This window comes from Pinus tabuliformis, chromosome J (assembly GCF_031772625.1).
Source record: "Pinus tabuliformis cultivar Carrire ecotype Pingquan chromosome J, CPIR1, whole genome shotgun sequence".
NCBI lineage: Eukaryota > Viridiplantae > Streptophyta > Pinopsida > Pinales > Pinaceae > Pinus > Pinus tabuliformis.
The window spans coordinates 1,195,234,013-1,195,257,978 of NC_142295.1; the positions used below are offsets into that span (position 1 = coordinate 1,195,234,013).

Consider the following 23,966-nt stretch of genomic DNA (forward strand, 5'->3'; position numbering starts at 1 on the left):
TTTCAAATTTGTGCATCTATTTTTTGAATTTCCTGAAAGTGATGTTGACTGGGTGTATTTGAATATAAATTTTCAACGATTGGTTCTTGTTTCTTTACAACACTTTCAATTAGAAAAAATTCCTATTTTGCATGAGTATCATCATAATTTGCAGATTACAAGGTGTCCAGATTCCACCTGTAAACTTTTTTTCCTATCTCTCAAAATCTAAAACAACCTCAAGCCACTAAGGAAAAGATTACTACTCATGGGATTTCTCATCCTCCTCTTGACTCATTACATAATAAGATTTTTGTTGTAAATGGTTCAAACGATGAACAATGCTTTCTGGGAAATGAATTTGATGGTCTCAGCTCTAGATCCCCCATACATCCTTTTGATATTGAATTTGAAAATTACATAACATCTCTTCTTGCTGATGGAACCCCGATTGAGTCCATTCAACATATGTCTCACTATATTCCAGGATATCTTTCACCTGCACATGATGTCTTGGGTCTTGTATCAAGTGAAGTTGACTGTCCTATCAAATCCATAGACCACATAAGGCTTACAAATTTGTCTTTCCCTTTGGTGAACATAAATGGGCAGGATGTGAGTCTGGGTCCAATAGGTGCCCCTTCATATGACCATGTGCATCCATGCTACCCTGATTTAGTTCATGGGTTTACTACACCAGCTGTTCCTTCAGATCATTCACATTTTTACCTTGCTTATGTTGTTTGCAATCATGTACATGGGGGTGATATTTCATAGTCAAGGAATGTAGATTTTGATTCTCTTATGCATGATATTTTCCACTCGTAGTCTTTAACAGGTGAAGAAGAGGGCCATGCATCTCACCCAGCTCAAGTTGGTTCTATAATAAATCCTTCTTCACTCCCATTAAGAGCTTTATGTGTCAGATACCCAACTTGATCAAACTGGTGGTTTCAATAATTCTCAATTTAACAGAAATATATTCACTCATGCCTCTAGTGATCATCCTACGTATCCATCGATTAATCCTACGAAGCCCCTAGAATTTGATGATCCACCTTTCGAATGTTTAGTTACTCATCAGGAAGTTGAGGCAGTTCAGCTTCTATTGATGGTTATGTTAGGTTCTCACATTCTTGATGAGACCCCTGGACCAAGTATAATTAGGGTTTCTACGCATCATCCTCCTCTCAACATCAACTTGCCAGATGTGAGTTAATCTTGGAAATCATCTAATTCGGTCAATGTCTTTCTGATCAAATCTTTCCTTCATCGAACAATTGATGTGTTTGAACCTCTATACACTAATTTGTTTGCTGAAGGGAGTGCCTTGGCCATTGTCTCAAATATTTTTTATTGTTTCATGAACCATACAGTTTGGCCACATACACAATCAAATGATTTGTTACAATCACATTTATGCGAAAGTGAAAATTTCCCGACCTCCCCTCTACCTTAGACTCCTTCGGTTGATTCAGTTCATTTTTTGGAATCTAAAGAATCAGATCTGTCAATCTGCTAATCTATCAATGTTTAGACATTGGATCCAATCCACAATATTTTCACTGATAATTTTCTAGTCACAACCAACGATAACCATATGCACTCACCTATAAACCTTACGAAGCTAGTGACATTTGATGGCATGTCATTTGAAGGTTCAGAGATTGGCCAGGACGATGAGGCACTTCAGCTTCTGTTAATGGTTATGTTAGGTCCTCATGTCCTTGACAAAGTCTATGAACAATTTCAAACTAGGGTTTCTGAAATTAGGGTTTCTGCGTTTGAATCCTCAGGGATCTCAGTTACATCCGACAGAGGCCCCTCTTTTTAGGGTTATCAATTTGATCATCCTCTACATCATGATCATCCTCATTAAATAATGAATCTCATAAGTGAAAATAGTGGTGAAACCTGAAGTGCAAAAGATTTTTTATTTTTATTGATTTTTATTGATAGAAATAAATATTATATTGGGGACCCTTCATATTAGCTAAAAATTGATATAGACAATCATGACTGCCCACCAAGGTAATTAGCATTTGCACCAAATGTTGCAAAAGAAACGCCGTAAGGCATAAATTGAGGAACAATCACTACATGGGAATGGGCAACTCTAAATGAGATGCAAATATGTAGTAGCATTCTACATCTGCAAGTGAATGGATTTATTTGGATTTCCATCACTCACAGGGAGGGGACTGCAACAATCATAGTTGTTTTTCTCTTCAGAAAAATATACAAGATGAAGACAACTACAAATTGATTAATTTTACAGATCCTTCTTTGAAAGTGACTTCAGCTTTTTTGAATATAATGGAGTATTTTGATAAGCACCAAGATAATCAACCTGAAAATAATGGTACAGAGCTCTCCGAAAGTTTTGGTATATCAGATATTCCAAGGTTCAAGTCTGAGACTGTTCTGAGAGGGGTACCTGACAACATTGACATGAAAACACAGGATAATCTGCAAAATGCACTTCAGTCAAGAACTAAGAAGGTCTCTTTATTGTTCAACTCTATGTTTGTATCCAGTGATTTGTCATTTTACTTGAATGTCTAAAGAAGTTTTGTAAGATGTGGAGATCCTCCAGCGAAAGAAACCAGTAGCATGCAAAATTATTTGCATACCGATCTCAATGAATTCTGAAATACTATTTCATCCGAATTTTATTGTCAAAATAACATGATACAACTTCATCATATTGAGATGTCCAAATCTGTCATAGACATTATTGATTGCATTTGAACGTTTTCTGAAATGGTTTATGAGTTAGATAATGAGCTAAAAAGAATAGCACATACATTTCTAGACCTAAAAAAGCTTTGTATTCCACATGTTAATCAGGTAGATCTAATGAGTTTGATCAAGGACAGGGTTTCCCAAATAGGTTCCTTGAAATATGATACAACTTTGAGAGGACTAGGCACTATGCATATATTATAGAAGACAACTTTTGATGTTTGTTTCTAAGTGTTCAAGTAGCATATATGTATTTGATAGAGTTGGTTCAAAGCATAGAGATTTTGGAAGATTCTATAAAACTGTCCTATTCTTTGCTTAAAAATGCCTTTCTTGACCATCAATAAGCACTTTGGATGTAACAACACCAAAACAAAGAACTTTTGGAGGAGAATCTACCATGGACTTCATTTCCATTTTCTTATACATTTGGTTAGATGTACCTAATTTGTTTAACGCATATATAATTTTTTCTGAGTTCCAATATGATGCTCACTAAAAACAAACAGATAAATCTGATGCAGCCTTGCACCAATAAGTAAACGGTGTAACGTTTCAATTTAAAACAGCAGCATTGGTCCACAGTGAAAAAGCCTTCAAGAGCCATCCATTTCCTCCAACTGGCTACCTCGAACATCTTATCAAGTGATATTATACAACCTTGGGTTTTACACCAACAGGTATAACAATGTAATCATTCAGTTAAAACAGTAGAACTTGTGCACAGTAAGACAGTAATGAAGGGTTATCTACTTTCTCGAATTGGCTACACCATTTTTTTAGCTGTTGAAAATGCCTCATATACCACAATAAAAATCAAAGAGATCTGGTGATTGCCAAAATATTTTGTAAAAAAAATACTTGTTTAGATTATAACAAGCAGATCATTGTTTACACAAAGGATCACAAAAATTCCATTTGTAAGGGAATAATAATCCGTTAACTTGATCAAACAAGGGAAAGGGTACAGGGTCATAGAAAATGTGGATTCAAGCTGTTGCTGTAACGTTTTTGAGTAACCCACTTATTTTGATGATGTTTTTTGGTTTTGTCCAGATATTTTTCCATGAACAGGATAAAAAGTTGCTACAATATTTTTTTAAAACATTTGTTAAATAAAATGCTATAGTACTCCATGCACCTGCCATGCACCTCAGTTTTTTGATACTAACTTGTACTTGGATGTAAGAGGTTGTAAATCAGAATTGGAAGACAAAAGGATAGTGTGTGAAAAATGTGAAATACTGAAAACAAAAATAGACTTTCCTGTAAGCCTCGTACCATGCCACAGAATGGGCCTTACTGCAAATGGCCAAAGCCTCTAAGTCTGTGTTTCAGCGCATTGGACATTGGGATTTTTCTCTCCCCTTGCACGCAATTATGATATATAAGGGGGCTTCTATCTTTATTGCGAATAACATGTTGACTCTATTCCATCTGCATCTATGTTCCAGATTTATTTGATTTTTAATCAGGGCATCAATAGGGGCTTATAAATTTTCATGTATTGTTGTCAACAGGATAGTTGCTATTGCAGTATAGTTCTCATGCTAGATGGCCAACTTTCTTCTTTATCTACCCATATCTAGTTATCAAAAACACAGATTTCGAGTGCCTACTTTAATGAAGTCTCTACTAGTGGATGAGTCACACTGTCTGTACAACATTCTTGAAGGAAATCGGATGAGAAATGGAAAGAGGACCTTAAGTAGTGCAAGAGCAATGCAATGGTATTTTGTATTCCTAAGCCTATTCAGACAATGAATAATGCAGTGTGGAGAATGTGATTCCAACCTTCCCGATGATCTTTTGTATAGAATTCCTAATTATTGTGAATTGCAAGTGTTTTCCAGATATGAATAGCTTGTAAAAGATAAAATTCCATCACACAGTCAAGGAAACTCATCTGGTAGTGGTCCAAAGTACCTTCACAAAGGCCCTGGTACTTCATGAATTCAGGGGATGCATCTGGGTTTGCATGTGATCATGTTCTAGCGAAATGTTACAATTTGTTTTAAAAACTTAAACCAAAACAAAAATCTTGCATTGCATTAAGAAGTACAACTCACTTAGCCAAGGGAAGCAGTTAGAAAGTTTAAGGAGGTCAGCTTCCAGTATGTAAAGAGATAAGGAAATATGGTAGCAGACCTATTGGCTAATATTGCAATAGAGGAGGAATAGAAGGATCAAACCTAAACAAAAATTCACTGAACTTAGCTGAAGGGGAGTGGACATCAAGCTTCAAAAATTGATCCAATCAAATTGCAATGATCTTTAGGAAGTCTTTTATCTAAAGTTCATTTGTCTTGTTTCAATCCCCTAATTTCAGAGGCATTTTAGAGTCCCAGTATTCCCCGACATTACTATGGGTTACAGTGCAATGATGTAAGATTTTTTAGAAGGACCTGTTTTAATTTGAGAATTTATGAGAGAGATACCACAGAGAATTCCAAGGTTGAAAGTAGATCAGCTTAATAATTTCAAAGGGTGGAAAAAGCCATGGAAGGCTATAAATTTAATAAGAATACTCCTGGGCAGCTCAAAGAGGGAGAAATCTTATTGCGCAGGAATTGTAAAGCCATGAGGAGGAATTTAGAAGGACCTATTTTAATTTGAGAATTTATGAGAGAGATACCACATAGAATTCCAAGGTTGAAAGTAGATCAGCTTAATAATTTGAAAGGGTTGAAAAAGGCATGCAAGGCTATAAATTTAATAATAATATTCCTGGCCAGCTCAAAGAGGGAGAAATCTTGTTGTGCAGGAATTGTAAAGCCATGAGGAGGAATCGTCATGAGAGCCAAGGAATTTGCTGAGAAGTGCAAATTGGTGGGGAGAAGAAATGCATATCTAAATGCCCAAATAATAGTAAAGCACAGAAGACACCAGAGGTAGGAAAGGACCCAAGAGAAGGATCAAACAGGGGACAAAGAGGAAGCACCAAAGGAGCAATCAACCTTTCCCAATTTTGGAGTATCAACGTAACATGGCCCGTCAAGAGAGGCTTGTGGAATAAACTTCTAGGTTCCAGGAGGAGAGATTCTCTAGAAAAATTAAGTAGGCAAGGCAAGTTGTTTAGGCAGCCTGGAGCTGTAAGACCTGGGACAGTCTAGGCCATAAAGAAATACCTTCTTGATGGTGCAGGATGAAACAGGAGGTGCAGTCTTTGGCTGGAAAGGGATTTGACCTGGAAGACAAGGAGAAAAGGAATGTGAATAAGTATTATTCACAAAAAGACAAGACATATTTATTAAAATTCAGGCAGTATTGTAAACATTCGAATCATGATTGACTAAGAAAATCGTAATACCCAGAGAAGGGGTAGGCTGAATGGCCACATTCATAAAAGTTATATGGCTGAGCTGACCAGAAAATCCATGCCTGATTTCGGCAACATGATTCTAGAGCTAGCCGTGAAACCCTCACACCAAAATCTGGCAGACGAGAACCTAGCCACCACAAGATAGGAAAAAAATAAGTGACCAGAAAGTTAGGATATCTGTAATGTGATAAATAAATTCACGGTTTCAACAAAAATCCTAAAATAATTAGCCCCATAAACTGTTCAGGCCAATTAAATTCTAAGCCCCATAAACTGTTCAAGATAATTGATTTCTCCCATCAAGAATACTTCAGACTAAAGGAGGAGAACCAATGTAGCACCAAATCAAACGAGAAAAAACCTGGTGTGGTCATGATAATGCCAGGAATTATACAATATGGATGCAGAGGGTCGTAGAGATTACCTGGCATCCTAGAAGTGTTTCAATGCACAACAGAACTGGTAGCAGTGGTGGACAAACACCAAACAAATACTAATAAAGAATATGTATTTGGGGGTTGTCAGGTAGGGCCTATCGTGCTGCCCTGAGAATTGAACCCATGACTGGGGCTAAGATCCCAGGGCAATCTTCAGATAAGAACGCTGTATGAAGGAACTAACCTGTTGTTGTATCAATTTACTCCCATTGAATAAAATTTTAGGAAAATTGGTGGGGAGAAGAAATGCATATGTAAATGACCAAATAATAGTAAATCACAAAAGACACCAGAGGTAGGAAGGGACTGAAGAGAAGGATCAAACAGGGGACAAAGAGGAAGCACCAAAGGAGCAATCTATCTTTCCCAATTTTGGAGTATCAACACAACATGGCCCGTCAAGAGAGGCTTGTTGAATAAACTTCTAGGTTCCAGGAGGAGAGATTCTCTAGAAAAATTAAGTAGGCAAGGAAAGCTGTTTAGGCAGCCTGGAGCTGTAAGACCTCGAACAGTCTAGGCCATAAAGAAATACCTTCTTGATGGTGCAGGATGAAACAGGAGGTGCAGTCTTTGGCTGGAAAGGGATTTGACCTGGAAGACAAGGAGAAAATGAACGTGAATAAGTATTGTTCACCAAAAAATTTGAACCATGAAGGGGAATCGATGAAAGCAAACTATTCCTAATCACTGTTACGTGCAATGTGAAAATGGTAGGAAAGAGAACACGACTATGACAAAACATGGAGGATATTTACCATTTAAATAAATAAAAACCGAAGGGTTTGAAAACCCAGAGTTTTCGTCATAACCAGAATTCAAAGTTATAGAGAAACTAAAATTTGCGCATAAAATCGTATACTCCAAACAGTATATTGTCAGAATGCAGACAAGAAGACATATTTATTAAAATTCGGGCAGTATTGTAAACATTCGAATCCTGATTGACTAAGAAAATCGTAATACCCAGAGAAGGGGCAGGCCGAATGGCCACATTCATAAAAGTTATATGGCTGAGCTGACCAAGAAATCCATGTCTGATTTCGGCAACATGATTCTAGAGCCAGCCGTGAAACCCTAACACCAAAATATGGCAGACGAGAACCTAGCCACTGCAAGATAGGAAAAAGATAAGTGAGCAGAAAGTTAGGATATCTGTAATGTGATAAATAAATTCACGGTGTCAACAAAAATCCTAAAATAATTAGCCCCATAAATTGTTCAGGCCAATTGAATTCTAAGCCCCATAAACTGTTCAAGATAATTGATTTCTCCCATCAAGAATACTTCAGACTAAAGGAGGAGAACCAATGTAGCACCAAATCAAACGAGAAAAAACCTGGTGTGGTCGTGATAATGCCAGGAATTATACAATATGGACGGGGAGGGTTGTAGAGATTACCTGGCATCCTAGAAGTGTTTCAATGCACAACAGAACTGGTAGCGGCGGTGGACAAACGTGAAACAAATATTAACCAAGATTATGTCTTTGGGGGTTTTCAGGTAGGGCCTATCATGCTGCCTTGAGAATTGAACCCATGACTAGGGCTAAGATCCCAAGGCAGTCTTCAGATGAGAACATTGTATGAAGGAACCAACCTATTGTTGTATCAATTTACTCCCATTGAATGCCATCTAGAGCTCTGACTCATAAGACCACCATTGTTGAATCCCATGAGCTTCCGAAAATTTCATGGGGCCCTTGGAAATCACATACAGTTTGGCAGCCACACGATCCATACCAGAGACCTCTGGCATGACCTCCATTGATTTTTCTTCATCCCCATCACAGTTCTTGTGTTTTTTACAAGAATCAGACTAGTAACAACAGATGTAATCGCTATTGTTTACATAAAGATGGGGAACCCATTTCCGGATTCGCTGACAAATATTAACTGAATCCGCCTCTGCCCCATCCTCTGATTGTTTATCAAGGCCTTCTAATTCCTTATTTCCTTTTTTCTTAGAAGGAAAAATAGCTCTCGTCACGCCCTTCACTGCATTCCACAGCAGTCCAAACTTGTCAATAATACTTCTAAGACCCATGGGCAATGAAACAGAAGGGGGATTAAACATATGAGATTCGACAAATATGCCTCAAATGTTAAGGCCTTCACCACCTGCAAAGCCAGGCCAGCCCCCAATGAATGCCCAGCCATGCACACTTCACTGCTCCCATATTTCTTCATTGTTGTCCTGACTGCCTCCAGTGTCCTGTGAAACCTACAGGAGCCACTGAGGTCCTCCATTGTTAAAATTCTAAGATCATCTTGTATGTCCCTTTTGATTGTAGCAGCCCTCAGCAGGGTCCCTCTGAGAGCTATTATTGCCTTTGGGAGCTTTACTAGGTCTCACTACCAGAAGATCAGAGAATGCAGCATACCTGTCCAATTCAAGCCTTGCTCCAAAGATGGATTCATCCCTCTCATCCACCAATTCTTCCACTACCTTGTATTTGAAGGGCTTCCACCATTTGGGTGCCAACACTGCATCTCTGTCTCGTTTTTCCTGCCTGTCCAGTTCCAGCAGATATGCAGCTTGTATAAAGCACGCCATCACTGTGCGCTTGTAATTTTCATCCTTCCTGTACAGAAACAGAGGAGATTTTATTTTGATAGAATTGATGCAAGGAAACTGCCGTAGAGATTACTTGGCATCCTAGCATGAGCAAAGTAAGTTACAAAAGAAAAGGAAAAGGTACGAGCTGCTGAGTAGAGCTCCTTCGGGCATGCAGAAGGTAAATGAGGCGAGAATGCGGTGAGGCAGTCAAAGTGCAATGCATGCTTTCCAGATGCATGTGCATCGAGAGATAATGAATCGACTGCCAGATGTCAAACAGAAAAGCATATAATAGATGTCAGTCTGAGAATGAAAGTGTTTCTTTGGATGGTAGATAATTGTTGAATCGTCTAACAATAGATCCAACAGTTAAGATTAGGACAGAAAGACATTTAGGGGAGTTCATTTCAGAGGGAGCCTTACGGCGTAATTAATAACGACTAGAGTACATGTTTCCTGGCAGCATGGCAAACCTCCCCCTGCCTTGAATGTTGTCATATACCCCATTATTTAAAGGGTAACCATTGACTGTTGGGTATGGACGATTTATCGTGTAACCATTGATTGTTGCAGACGGAGCCATTGAATACATCTGCGCAAGACTACTACCCCTTGTGATTCCCTCAAATGGTGGTCACATTCTAGGCAGATGTCATTGAGTATCTACATGCAGAGATGATAGCTGGTTATATTGTTCAGTATTAGCTTGATGTGATTGATAATGCATGTTGAGCTGTCGCTGGTAGCTATCAGCGTGTATCACATCATTGCACTGCTGTTGGCTATCACTATCATAACTCTCACCATTTTGTTGTGTATGCATTCCACCATTAGAAACCTGCCCCCGAGACAAATGAAAACCATTTTCATAACCTTGAGGGCCAACTGACCTTGGTTTTGGGTTGATATTATGATTTTTACTACTTATGAAAGAAGAAGACATCCCCTGCACTGGTTGCTGCAGTATATGTTTAGCTCGTCCCGATCTACTACTTTTTAACTACAGACTATTAGCGATAAGATGATGAGCTGCTGATCCAAGCTGAGGACCTAAGATAGCGACGTGAACAGGTGGCTTGGACAAAAACATGAATAGCAAACCATAATTGAAATAGATCTTCATCAGATAGACATGACCTCAGTATAAATTTACTAATAAACAACTTGAAAAAGCATTACCTATCTTGATTCTGGTCCCTTCGACCAGTATCTTCATGCCATAAGGCTTGTGTCCTTACATCCTGTGCACATACAGACTACCAACCAGTATGAAATGTCAGAAATACAACATTAATAATCACAAGCTAAGAGAAAAGCAGAGGATTTTTTGATGTTCAAGAAGAGGATACCATGAGTTAGTTGAAAGAAAATATAAGATACTATGAGACACTACCGGGCAGCCCATAACAGACTCAGGTTGTCTGTACATGATTAATTGAAAGAAAATCGACATGAAAAGTTCAAAAATAAATAACTCTTGAATGGTCATCTTATGGCACAGGCACATCAGGCTTATCTGCATAGAGTATGCACCTTCTTTGGCATGATGACCCCATCCGGGGGCCTTGGAATGTGTTTATGCATAGCCGGGCACTTGTAGATTGTGCAACCGAAAAAGGTTAATCACTTACAAAACTTGATTGTTTACTATGTTTTGCATCTCCTTAACAGGTGAAGTGAAAACAGGTGGGCAAACATCCCCATCACAAAGACCGAAGTAACCATTAAATCCACCACTGCAATTAGTTTACAGATGTTAGGGCTAGACCAAACAGTAAAAGAAATGGCACCAGAGATGTCATCGAACAGTTTAATATGATCATTATACAAAAATACTAAGTGGTATGCAAATATCTATAAAATACATACATACACACTAGCAAATAGGGACAAAAAAAAACATTAAAATGATCCAAGTTAAAATGGATCTATGATATTTTATTTTTGTCTAGTCTATTGTATTATTTTTCCTTTATAGATAACTTTATGGGAAAACCCAATGGATACTTCTCCACAAACATATATATCATCCCTCATAAACCCATGAGTGTAGATTAATGCACCTTAGCCAGGGGTTTCAAACTAGGCACCTGTGCTAGCAGAAAAGTAACCAAATTCCCAGCAACATTCACAGCAACAAGTTGACCTAACAAATTAGGCTCTTTTTGGTATTATTTTGATTATAATGGTTGAATTTTTTTCATTTTTACATCAGGGATGTCAACTTTTCTTTCATTTAGTTTACGAGGGTTGCGCTTCTTTGCCTCATAGGATTAAGTTATTAAATATCTTAATTACTAATATTATTATTATTTATAAGTTATAACACATCTCATTCACACGGGCCAGTATAATGCCCCCATCTCATCCATTCCAGGGTGTATAATGCACCCTGTTTCTCTCCATGCAATATGAATGAAGGAGTGGTATGCTTATCAAGAAGATAAAATTGAACAAAAATTTGGTAGCCTATAACACTTCTCACGCCAATAGGTATTATGCCAGGAGGTGTAACAGAATTTATAAAAATTTAGAACCAGAAAAATTGCTGACATCCATCTATCTATAATGTGTAGACCACATGAAGCAAGAAACAAATTATACTGACAAAGAAAACAAAGCAACCCCTTCAAACTACTGCACCTATAGAAGCAGTGCACATCCAATGCACCAAAATCCAAAAAAGGAGTTGCTGAAGATGGAAGATAAACCTTGTACCATGCACAGAATTGGTTCAAGTGCACAATTTTCAATATGAAAGGAAACAGTCTTACAAGGACCAGGAATTTGTCAACCTTTGTGGTATCTGCGTAATTTAGGGATTGCATGTGGCCAGACTTATTGAGGTCAAAATCCATTATCGATGGAGCAACTATGTTCAATAGAGTTATGTTTATATGGTCTCGAAACAGAATGCAAACCTATCAACACCTACCATCATGTTTGAAGCACACAACATACTAAAGCTTTCATAGCACTCTTTATTATTCTTTTAAATATCGACCATTTATCAGGACATGGAAGAAATACCAATCAACAATCTCTATCCATTTCTGAACTAAATGACATTAGTTATTCACCAACGTTCACTACCTGTATATTCATCACAACAAAGAACAATTTATGCCATACTCCTATAACAAACCTGGAAACAGGATTGATCTTTTCTTTCACTTTAGCTCTCGTAGATTGTGCAACCAAAAAAGGTTAATCACTTACAAAACTTGATTGTTTACTATGTTTTCCATCTCCTTAACAGGTGAAGTGAAAACAGGTGGGCAAACACCCCATCACAGAGACCGAAGTAACCATTAAATCCACCACTGCAATTAGTTTACAGATGTTAGGGCTAGACCAAACAGTAAAAGCAATCGCACCAGAGATGTCATCGAACAGTTTAATATGATCATTATACAAAAATACTAAGTGGTATGAAAATATCTATAAAATACATACATACACACCAGCAAATAGGGACAAAAAAAAACATTAAAATGATCCAAGTTAAAATGGATCTATGATATTTTATTTTTGTCTAGTCTATTGTATTATTTTTTCTTTACAGAGAACTTTATGGGAAAACCCAATGGATACTTCTCCACAAACATATATATCATCCCTCATAAACCCATGAGTGTAGATTATTGCACCTCAGCCAAGGGTTTCAAACCAGGCACCTGTGCTAGCAGAAAAGTAACCAAATTCCTAGCAACATTCACAGCAACAAGTTGACCTAACAGATTAGGCTCTTTTTGGTATTATTTTGATTATAATGGTTGATTTTTTTTCATTTTTACATCAGGGATGTCAGCTTTTCTATCATTTAGTTTACGAGGGTTGCGCTTCTTTGCTTCATAGGATTAAGTTATTAAACAACTTAATTAGTAATATTATTATTATTTATAAGTTATAACACATCTCATTCACACGGGCCAGTATAATGCCCCCATCTCATCCATTCTAGGGTGTATAATGCACCCTGTTTCTCTCCGTGCAATATGACTGAAGGAGTGGTATGCTTATCAAGAAGATAAAATTGAACAAAAATTTGGTAGCCTATAACACTTCTCATGCCAGTAGGTATTATGCCAGGAGGTGTAACAGAATTTATAAAAATTTAGAACCGGAAAAATCGCTGACATCCATCTATCTACAATGTGTAGACCACATGAAGCAAGAAACAGATTATACTGACAAAGAAAACAAAGCAACCCAAACCCAATGGATACTTCTCCACAAACATATATATCATCCCTCATAAACCCATGAGTGTAGATTAATGCACCTCAGCCAGGGGTTTCAAACCAGGCACCTGTGCTAGCAGAAAAGTAACCAAATTCCTAGAAACATTCATAGCAACAAGTTGACCTAACAAATTAGGCTCTTTTTGGTATTATTTTGATTATAATGGTTGATTTTTTTTCATTTTTACATCAGGGATGTCAGCTTTTCTTTCATTTAGTTTACGAGGGTTGCGCTTCTTTGCTTCATAGGATTAAGTTATTAAACAACTTAATTAGTAATATTATTATTATTTATAAGTTATAACACATCTCATTCACACGGGCCAGTATAATGCCCCCATCTCATCCATTCCAGGGTGTATAATGCACCCTGTTTCTCTCCATGCAATATGACTGAAGGAGTGGTATGCTTATCAAGAAGATAAAATTGAACAAAAATTTGGTAGCCTATAACACTTCTCACGCCAGTAGGTATTATGCCAGGAGGTGTACCAGAATTTATAAAAATTTAGAACCGGAAAAATTGCTGACATCCATCTATCTACAATGTGTAGACCACATGAAGCAAGAAACAGATTATACTGACAAAGAAAACAAAGCAACCCCTTCAAACTACTGCACCTATAGAAGCAGTGCACATCCAATGCACCAAAATCCAAAAAAGGAGTTGCTGAAGATGGAAGATAAACCTTGTACCATGCACAAAATTGGTTCAAGTGCACAATTTTCAATATGAAAGGAAACAATCTTACAAGGACCAGGAATTTGTCAACCTTTGTGGTATCTGCGTAATTTAGGGATTGCATGTGGCCAGACTTATTGAGGTCAAAATCCATTATCGATGGAGCAACTATGTTCAATAGAGTTATGTTTATATGGTCTCGAAACAGAATGCAAACCTATCAACCCCTACCATCATGTTTGAATCACACAACATACTTCAACTTTCATAGCACTCTTTATTATTCTTTTAAATATCGACCATTTATCAGGACATGGAAGAAAGACCAATCAACAATCTCTATCCATTTCTGAACTAAATGACATTAGTTATTCACCAATGTTCACTACCTGTATATTCATCACAACAAAGAACAATTTATGCCAGAGTCCTGTAACAAACCTAGAAACAGGATTGATCTTTTCTTTCACTTTAGCTCTCTCATTTACTGTAAGATGTGCATACCGCTTATAGAGAGAAAGCATATCTGGAGCTAAGCGATGACTTGTCATCACAAAAATCAAGTCAAACCTTTCATTGTTTCTCATGTTTAGGCAGCCTGGAGCTGTAAGACCTCGGACAGTCTAGGCCATAAAGAAATACCTTCTTGATGGTACAGGATGAAACAAGAGGTGCAGTCTTTGGCTGGAAAGGGATTTGACCTGGAAGACAAGGAGAAAAGGAATGTGAATAAGTATTGTTCACAAAAAAAACTGATCCATGAAGGGGAATCGGCGAAGCCAAACTGTTCCTAATCACTGTTACATGCAATGTGAAAATGGTAGGAAAGAGAACACGACTATGACAAAACATGGAGGATATTCACAATTTAAACAAATAAAAATCGAAGGGTTTGAAAACCCAGAGTTGTCGTCATAACCAGAATTCAAAGTTATAGAGAAACTAAAATTTGAGCATAAAATCGTATACTCCAAACAGTATATTGTCAGAATGCAGACAAGAAGACATATTTATTAAAATTCGGGCAGTATTGTAAACATTCGAATCCTGATTGACTAAGAAAATCGTAATACCCAGAGAAGGGGCAGGCCGAATGGCCACATTCATAAAAATTATATGGCTGAGCTGACCAGAAAATCCATGTCTGATTTCGACAGCATGATTCCAGAGCCAGTCGTGAAACCCTAACACCAAAATACGGCAGACGAGAACCTAGTCACTGCAAGATAGGAAAAAAATAAGTGAGCAGAAAGTTAGGATATCTATAATGTGATAAATAAATTCATGGTTTTAACAAAAATCCTAAAATAATTAGCCGCCAATTGAATTCTAAGCCCCATAAACTGTTCAAGATAATTGATTTCTCCCATCATGAATACTTCAAACTAAAGAGGAGAACCAATGTAGCACCAAATCAAACGAGAAAAAACCTGGTGTGGTCGTGATAATGCCGGGGATTATACGATATGGATGCGGAGGGTCGTAGAGATTACCTGGCATCCTAGAAGTGTTTCAATGCACAACAAAACTGGTAGCGGCAGTGGCCTACGCTGCTGAGTAGAGCTCCTCTGGGCACGCAGAAGGTAAATGAGGCGAGAATGCAGTGAGGCCGTCAAAGTGCAGTGTATGCTTGCCAGTGCGGCAAGGGATAATGAATCGACTGCCCGATGTGAAACAGAAAAGCATATAACAGTTTTTTTTGGACGACTGAGAATTGTTGAATCGTCCAACAATAGATCTAACGGTTAAGATTAGGACAGAAAGACATTTAGGAGAGTTTATTTCAGAGAGAAACGCCTTAGGGCGTAAATATAAACACAGCAGAAACTACTAATAGTAAAAATTTGCAAGAGAAAACTGTCCTACTAGAATGCACGAAAGCTGGAAGCTGGGAACTACAACAAAGTGCAAAGGAAATTCGTTCGGCCTAACAGACTCGACATAGGTAAAAAAATATGCTTAATCTATTTTGGAGTCGGAATGCTATACCTATAAAACCCAAAGCGAAGAAATTAGAGGCATTCAAATATTATCCGGTGGAAGATTTCCATGTGGCAGCCATATCAAAGCCACAAAGGCGTGACGTAGAAACCTGGTCACGATGTTAACCGTTTATTGCAGGTCACACTATAATGATAATTTTGGTTTGACTTGTATATAAAACCATTTTAACCAACACATGGCCATCTGCAAATTAAATAATGAAACTAAATTATGAATCGCCCATGCCAATGCAGAAACATTGTCATTCCACTTCGACTTCGGTCGGATTTGGTCAAAATGTGCCCCTTTTTTTTCCCCGGTCCTTAGTTTAGTTTATATTTTATTTCACTAGAAATGAATAACAACTTTGGAAATGAAATCATTTAATATTTACAATATTTTTTTGGGTTTAAATATGACTAAAACTAAATCAAACATATATGCTAATTAATTATAATAAAAGAATTAATATTAATTAATATTTTTTAGTCTTTTAAAGTGCCAAGGTTTAGTTACAAATTGGTTGAGTTCTTATTTTTAAGTACTTTGTCGATTAAGAGATCACAGAGTCAATTCTCTTCGACGCTTATGGGGTTAGACTTTCTAGTTTGGCGATGTGATCTGCCCAAATTTCCCCTTATCAAAAAAAGAAAAAGAAGAAAAAAAAGAAAAAGAAAGAAAGAAAAATAAATCTTTGGTCATTTTAAAGTGTTTGTGAATTAGAAGGTAGGATGAATAAGATTACTCCCTACAATAAAGTGGGATAAAGAAAATTTAGTCCCTAGGATATGGGATCATATCAAATTAGTGGGTTATGAATGTTTCATTGAAGACTCAAAGATGAATGGTGTTGCAAGTATCATGAAGATTACTCATGAAGTGTCATTTACGAAGAAAGGAAGGGGAATTTGAGATCATGCTCGGGGTGGTCTTGTTTAGGATCACACTGAAAAATATTTATCTTTGATGACCAAAGAAGACGCAAGTGTAGACCACAACTTGGAGTGTCTCTATCATGGAATATCCTTCTTAGGCCACAAATATAGATTTCTCACATTTGTTTCATAACCCTTTTATAAACTTATAATCATTGAAACACCAATAGTGCATCAAACAAGCTCTTCATTATTCTTCCACCCTTTACAAATGAGAAGGCCTCTTCCTTAAATATATTGAGACTCAATTGGTAACAATGGCCAATTCAAAACAATATTGCTCAAACCATGGGTTGAAAGGCCATAAGTCAAATACAACTCAAAACTACCACCTTTGATAAATTCCCTTTAAATAAGGGTTACATTCCAAATCACGGGCTAATGAAGATCCTTTTGTTCAATTATAAATTAAAATACTTCACGTATAATTGGAAGTTAGGATAATGTTTAAGCTTGACTATCTTCTTTAATGCTTGTCATTAATTAGAGTTGAAATGTCTACGAAATTTGTTGATGTGGCAACCTTTGTAGAATTGTTCATTGAGATCTTCAATAGAAATGGTTATAAATAGCCCCTTAGGGTGATTAGATGATGCAAACCCCAATAATTCCTCTTGAAATAGTATAATAATTTTTCTTTTTGTTGAATTCCCTAATTCTACAATGATAGACATTCACAAACCTTTACACATGCAGTCACAACCTAGGATAAAGTGTGTTTCCTACCAGGCTTAATTGTTATGCCAGGTGGGAGCTCTAGTATGAAATGAAAGGGGAAAACCTTCATGACATAACTCTCAAGCCTTTAAGAGAGTTAGGTCTTTCATATATGTCTATATTTTAGCTAGAATTTTGTCAACAACCTTTCAAGTGGGAGCATAAAGTATTGAGGGGTCATCCATCTGCATCACTTAATACTCTTAAATAATATGACATTTGATACATTGAACATACCCCTTTTATTTTTATGTTCTATAGACGAGCCAAAGACCACGAGAGAGACACATAATGACGTGGCACCTTACTCAATCTTTATTTGTTTGATATAGCTCTCCACCTCATTTTCTAATTTAGATATTCTTTAGGCAACATTGGTAATTTTAAATTTATTTAGGATTTATCAATTCATGCTTTCTTTCACACTAAGTTTTTACGCATTGAGCAAACATGAAGGGGGGATGATCCTTGTTACATGAATAGAGTGGAGGTGATGAAAAAAAATGTGAAAGTGTTGTGTGAGGGGATATGGGGCATTGTAGTAAATTGACATGAATACCCCTTGACCATGGAAAATTATTCACTTTACAAAGTAGACTATGTGCAATCATGACTTGATGAGACAAAACAATTGCTTGGGGACTATGAAATGATAACAAATTCGACTCAGGAAAACATCACCACAATCACACTTAGAACCACAACACCATCCAATTATTTGTGTGCACTTTTCAATTATCATTCATCACTTTGACATTTGAGTTGAGAAAATTTTTAAAAAAGCACCATAGTTGGTCTAGCATACTTGTGAAAAGATAATGAGATACTTGTGAAAAGATAATGAGAGAAAAGTTTAAATGAGAATTGTCACATATGAGAAAATAAATAAATTAAAATCAATAGTATAAACCCATGAGGTGCCCTTTCAAATAGTCACCCTTTAAGAACTAACAAAATAAAAAATGTAAATAAAAGAAATCATAAATGACAAAGTTGTCCATTACACCTAGATATAAGTGAAACTATAAACATAAATGAGCAAAGATACAATGCCATGATCTCCTACTTAAAAATATACTACATCATGGATACACGAATGAAAAATGAATAAAACCATAAACAAATAAATCACAAGGTTATTATTTCCCAAAAAAATGATGAATCCCTAGAGATCCATATTTTCTCCTATTTTCAAATAAACTATAATAACTTTATATCTTCACCATTTATAACTAACGATGAGTGTTATAGCCCGAGCCCAACTTTAACTTTAACTTATCATAAACTAGACTATGTGGAAAATTATGCACTTTACAAAGTAGACTATGTGACTTGATGAGACAAAACAATTGCTTGGGGACTATGAAATCATAACAAATTCAACTCAGGAAAACATCACCACAATCACACTTAGAACCACAACACCATCCAATTATTTGTGTACACTTTTCAACAATCATTCATCACTTTGACATTTGAGTTGAGATTTTTTTTTAAAAAGCACCATAGTTGGGCTAGCATACTTGTGAAAAGATAATAAGATACTTGTGAAAAGATAATGAGAGAAAAGTTTAAATGAGAATGGTCACATATGAGAAAATAAATAAATTAAAATCGATAGTATACACTCATGAGGTGCCCTTTCAAATCGTTACTCTTTAAAAACTAACAAAATAAAAAATGTAAAAAAAAGTCATAAATGACAAATCTGTCCATTACACCTAGAAATAAGTAAAACTATAAACATAAATGATCAAAAATACAATGCCATGATTTCCTACTTAAAATTATACTACATCAAGGATACACTAATGAAAAATGAATAAAACCATAAACAAATAAATCACACGGTTATTATTTCCCCAAAAAAATGATGAATCCATAGAGATCCGTATTTTCTCCTATTTTCAAATAAACTGTAATAAGTGTTATAGTCCGAGCCCAACTTTAACTTATCTAACCTTTTGAGGAAAAAAATAATGATTTATATTTTCATGATGTTTCCAAATTTAGCCAAAAACATCCTATATTGTTCCACATATTTCTAGAACTATCCTTGAGAGACTCAGTGGAGGATGATATCGTGTAGGTCGCGCAAGTTGTCGAACATGGAATCCAATACAAAACAATTATTTTCATTATATAATTTAAGAACATAATCATTAGTAACGGTTACTAAACAAAAATCGACCGTTAGACGAGAAGAGTGCTGCAGTAAAGGATTAAAAGTACAGATGAAGTTTAAATTGAATATATTTTAAGTTGTTTTTTAGGGGTTTAAAAGTTTTTTATTTGTCATATTAAATTAATTTTGAGAAGGAAAATTTTAGGGATTAATATTTATATGTGGGTTCATTTTTCATGACTTAAAATAACTAGTGAATTTCCATTTTTTCTGAAAATGACTCGCTAGAATTTTATAACATAAAAATATTTTAGTTTAAAAATCCCTAAAATTTTATGGAGACTATGTAAAATCATTACAAAAAAATGGCCAAGGGTTTTACAGTTTGCATATTAAAAATTAGTAATATTCGCCAAAGTTTCTAAATTTTAAAATAAATTTTTATTTTTAAAATTTTTCATGAATCTTAAAGTGGCTGGATTTTTGCACGTATACTAGTGATATTTTCACCATGAAATACCTTAACATAATACCTTGTCACCCTTTACTCTACTCCATGTAAACTATATGTTTTAAAATTTTTGATTTGTTTTAGATGAAATATTTTCTAGTTAAACTTAAAATATGTTTTTAATTATATTTTTATTATTTAATATATATATATATATATATAATTAATTAATTTATCTAATTATTTTGAATCACACAAAATGTAAAATTTTAATTTAAAACGAAATCCCTATTTTGAACCAGAAAAAAAACTATTAAAACGAACCAATTCAATAAAAAAAATTATATAAAAAAACTCAAACATATTACATTTAAACTACGACTGCCCTTAAATATTTTGCAAACCGTCATCGGCAGTGGCTTGGACTGTGAACTGACACAGCAAGTATGCGGCATTGCTTGTGAGCCTTTCGAAAGTGCTGCAGACAGACTACCGCAAAGCCCTTGCAGAGCCACTTGAGAATTTCACGTTTTTTCTGAGACTCCCATCATTGACATCATACCTCTGTGCTCTGTGTACATTTATCTTTTGTCCCATCATTGACATCACACCTCTCTCCATGTATGGAGAGGGGTATATCATTTCCGTGTCATACACCATTTAATTTATTGTTGTTTGAAAGTAGATACCCATCCGATAATGTATATTTACTCTCAGGCAGCATTCAATACGCATATTATGGTGACATTCACCTTCGTGCAACATTCATACAAAATTCAATATCATGTAACATTGCGGATATCGATAAATAATAGTAACATTGTAGAGAAGTGGGTAGTGATTTGCGTACCCTTTGTGCTGAACATTTCAATTTAGTATTCTCGTTGTGGTTTTATTAATGGCTCTTTTAAAGAATATGAGGAGGTGTTAAAAAAAATCCAGTGGATGGTGATTCGAGTAACTTTTGTGTTGAATATATATTTCAGTTTATGATTTTATTAATATCACTTTTAAACCAATGTAATAATTTGTAATATTGTTATTTAATATCTATTTTTTTTTATGTAAAAAGTAATCGATGAGAATAATTATAAGGTAGTTTGGTTGCTAGATACGGCGTAGTTAGTTATATATGAGCATGTGGTAGTTGCGGTAGAGATAGAGATGTGCACCTCGGCGAGATGGCGTAATGACATATATAATTCATTCATGCATAATGACATAGAGAATATATGCTTTGGCGGAGGTTTTCACATCTTTCGATGGCGGCCCGGTGGTCGAGCGTTCGTTGCCTCTCCCAGAGGTCGAGAGTTCGACAGGCTCACCCTCACCCTATGGAGGTGATCCCAGAATGAACTATAGATCTACGTTGCCGTAACAAATTATGAACCTACACACACAAATTGGGTCTTAGGAAGAGCCGTATGAGGCAGCCAACAAATTATGAACCTACACACAAATTGGGTCTTAGGAAGAGCCGTATGAGGCAGCCCACGTACGGTCCGGGAGCCGAGCCCCAGCACACACAGTGATGGTGCGGCGGCTTAGGTCAACACTTATATATTAGCTGGTCATCAATCGGAAGCAGGCAAGATGGTGACGAATTGCGATTGGTCCAAACCTTCGACCTCGTTCAACTTAGGCGGCTACCACCAACCCCATCATTTGATAGCCCATACCTTGCCCGGTGCGGGACAAGTAATAAATTCCTTACCTTTCCTTGTTCGCACAGCAGCGAATGAAGGCAGGGTGGAAAGGAAAGAGAATAGTCATAGTCATAGTAGCAGTCAGCGGGCTGCTTCTTGGCCACGCCCCCAGGCTTATAGATACGACATACTCGATCCGCATTATCAAGTAGGAAATTGCATACCATCCGCCGATATACGTATAGGAACATGGGTACATAATATTGAATGTAATCCAGGTCAAGGCGCAAAGCCGACTGGAGCTACAGGAACCTTCAATTCATTAAAATTGCCAGCGCCAGCTACATGTTTATGGGCATAGAATAAACAATAAAGTATTCTGTTAAAGCACTATGTCATGAAAAATTACCAGTTCCAAACTCCTCATTCAAATATATATTAATATTAATTAAATTGTTTATTATTTTTTAGATTAATAAATATATTAATAAATTAAGTATTTTTTTTTCTCTTTAATTATAAAAAATCAAGTTAGTTATTCCTATTTTTATAATTTTTCTATGTTTCATAGTAATAAAAATAAAGTGTATTTTATTGAACAATGATGTTTATGATGCTTATTAATGAAAAAATCTCTCTTATTTCTATATATATATATATATATATATATATAACTATTAAAATTTCAGAATTCAAACTTCTGTGATTCATAATGTTAACATAGAGACCATTATGGGAATAGATCTCACAAAAACATGTAAATGTAAATGTAAATGAAAATGTAAACATTTAACATCTAATATTTAACATTTAGGATTTTTAATCTAATGTCGACCCTATTTAAAAATAAATCTAATTATTATTATGTACAAACACAATATAAATTTAAAATATAAAGAGGTTTATGAACACTCAAAAAATAGGTATAGTAAATAAATAAAAATATAAATAAACTGGAGTTATGGTAAATAAATAAAACGTATTTTTATACTTACTCCAAAGGCATAGTAAATAAATAAAAATATAAATAAACTAGATGTATGCTAAATAAGTAAGAACTCTTTATATTTACTAACCTCTTTATATTTATGAATACTCAATAAAAAGGTTTTATTTAGATGAAGCCTATTGGACAAATACCATTTTAATACCATGGGCCAAATACCATATTTATAAAAGAGGTATGGTAAATAAATAAAAATATAAATAACATAGAGGTATGGTAAATAAATAGAATCTTTTTTCTTTTTCTTTTTTTAATTTACTCCACAATCCACTTTATATTTACCAATACTAAAAAAAGGTTTTGTTTAGGTGAAGCCTATGGGCCAAATACCATAGGCCAAATTATTATTAATACCATTAAAAAAAAAACATTATTAACCCTAATATTAATATTAATAAAAATAAAGATGACACATGGTATTGACCCATGGTATTGAGAACCAATGGTATTGACCCATGGTATTCACGTGGAATGTAGCCTATTTAAAGGGGGAATTAAACCAACATAGATCTATCTTTACTTTGGATTTACTAATGGACAAGAGCGATCAAATGTCTTGATATGCAAACTAGCATAGAGTGAAAAAATACTTGATCCCTCTTGAAGCTTCTACAAGTTTGGAACCACTAGGTGAGTTCATCATCAGAACTTGGAAGAAAGTACTGATCACAATTATATAGTGTAGAGATGCAAAACGATCAGAAAAATAGAACATTAAAATAATAATAAATTAATTAAAATTAGCATTAAATAGCTAATAAATTAAAAAAAAAGACTTTAGAAAACTAATATAAAAAAAATTCTTAAATGTAATTATTAATTTATTATAATTTTAATATATAGCCTGAGTGGGCTTAATGGTTAAGAGCATGTGTTTCCTCTTAAGAAATCAAAAGTTCAAAATTAGAGAAAAGTGATAGAAACATATGTCTTACAACACTTAAAAGTCAAATCAATATTGAAGATAAATTTTCTTCCAATAACTTACAATCAAAAAAATTCTCCCACTAACATACCATAACATACCTCTCAATTACTTAAGTTTTCTTCCAATAACTTACAGTAATCGTTAGTGTTGTGACTTAGCGGATAGAAGGCGTTTTCTTCCACTAACTTACAATCAAAGAGCTTCTCAATT

At 35.5% G+C, this 23,966-nt stretch overlaps 1 pseudogene; it reads right to left on the minus strand.

The window, feature by feature from the left end:
• Window positions 1-8,115: 8,115 nt before the first annotated feature.
• Window positions 8,116-22,049, minus strand: LOC149231384 (GDSL esterase/lipase At4g10955-like; annotated as a pseudogene).
• Window positions 22,050-23,966: the final 1,917 nt, after the last annotated feature.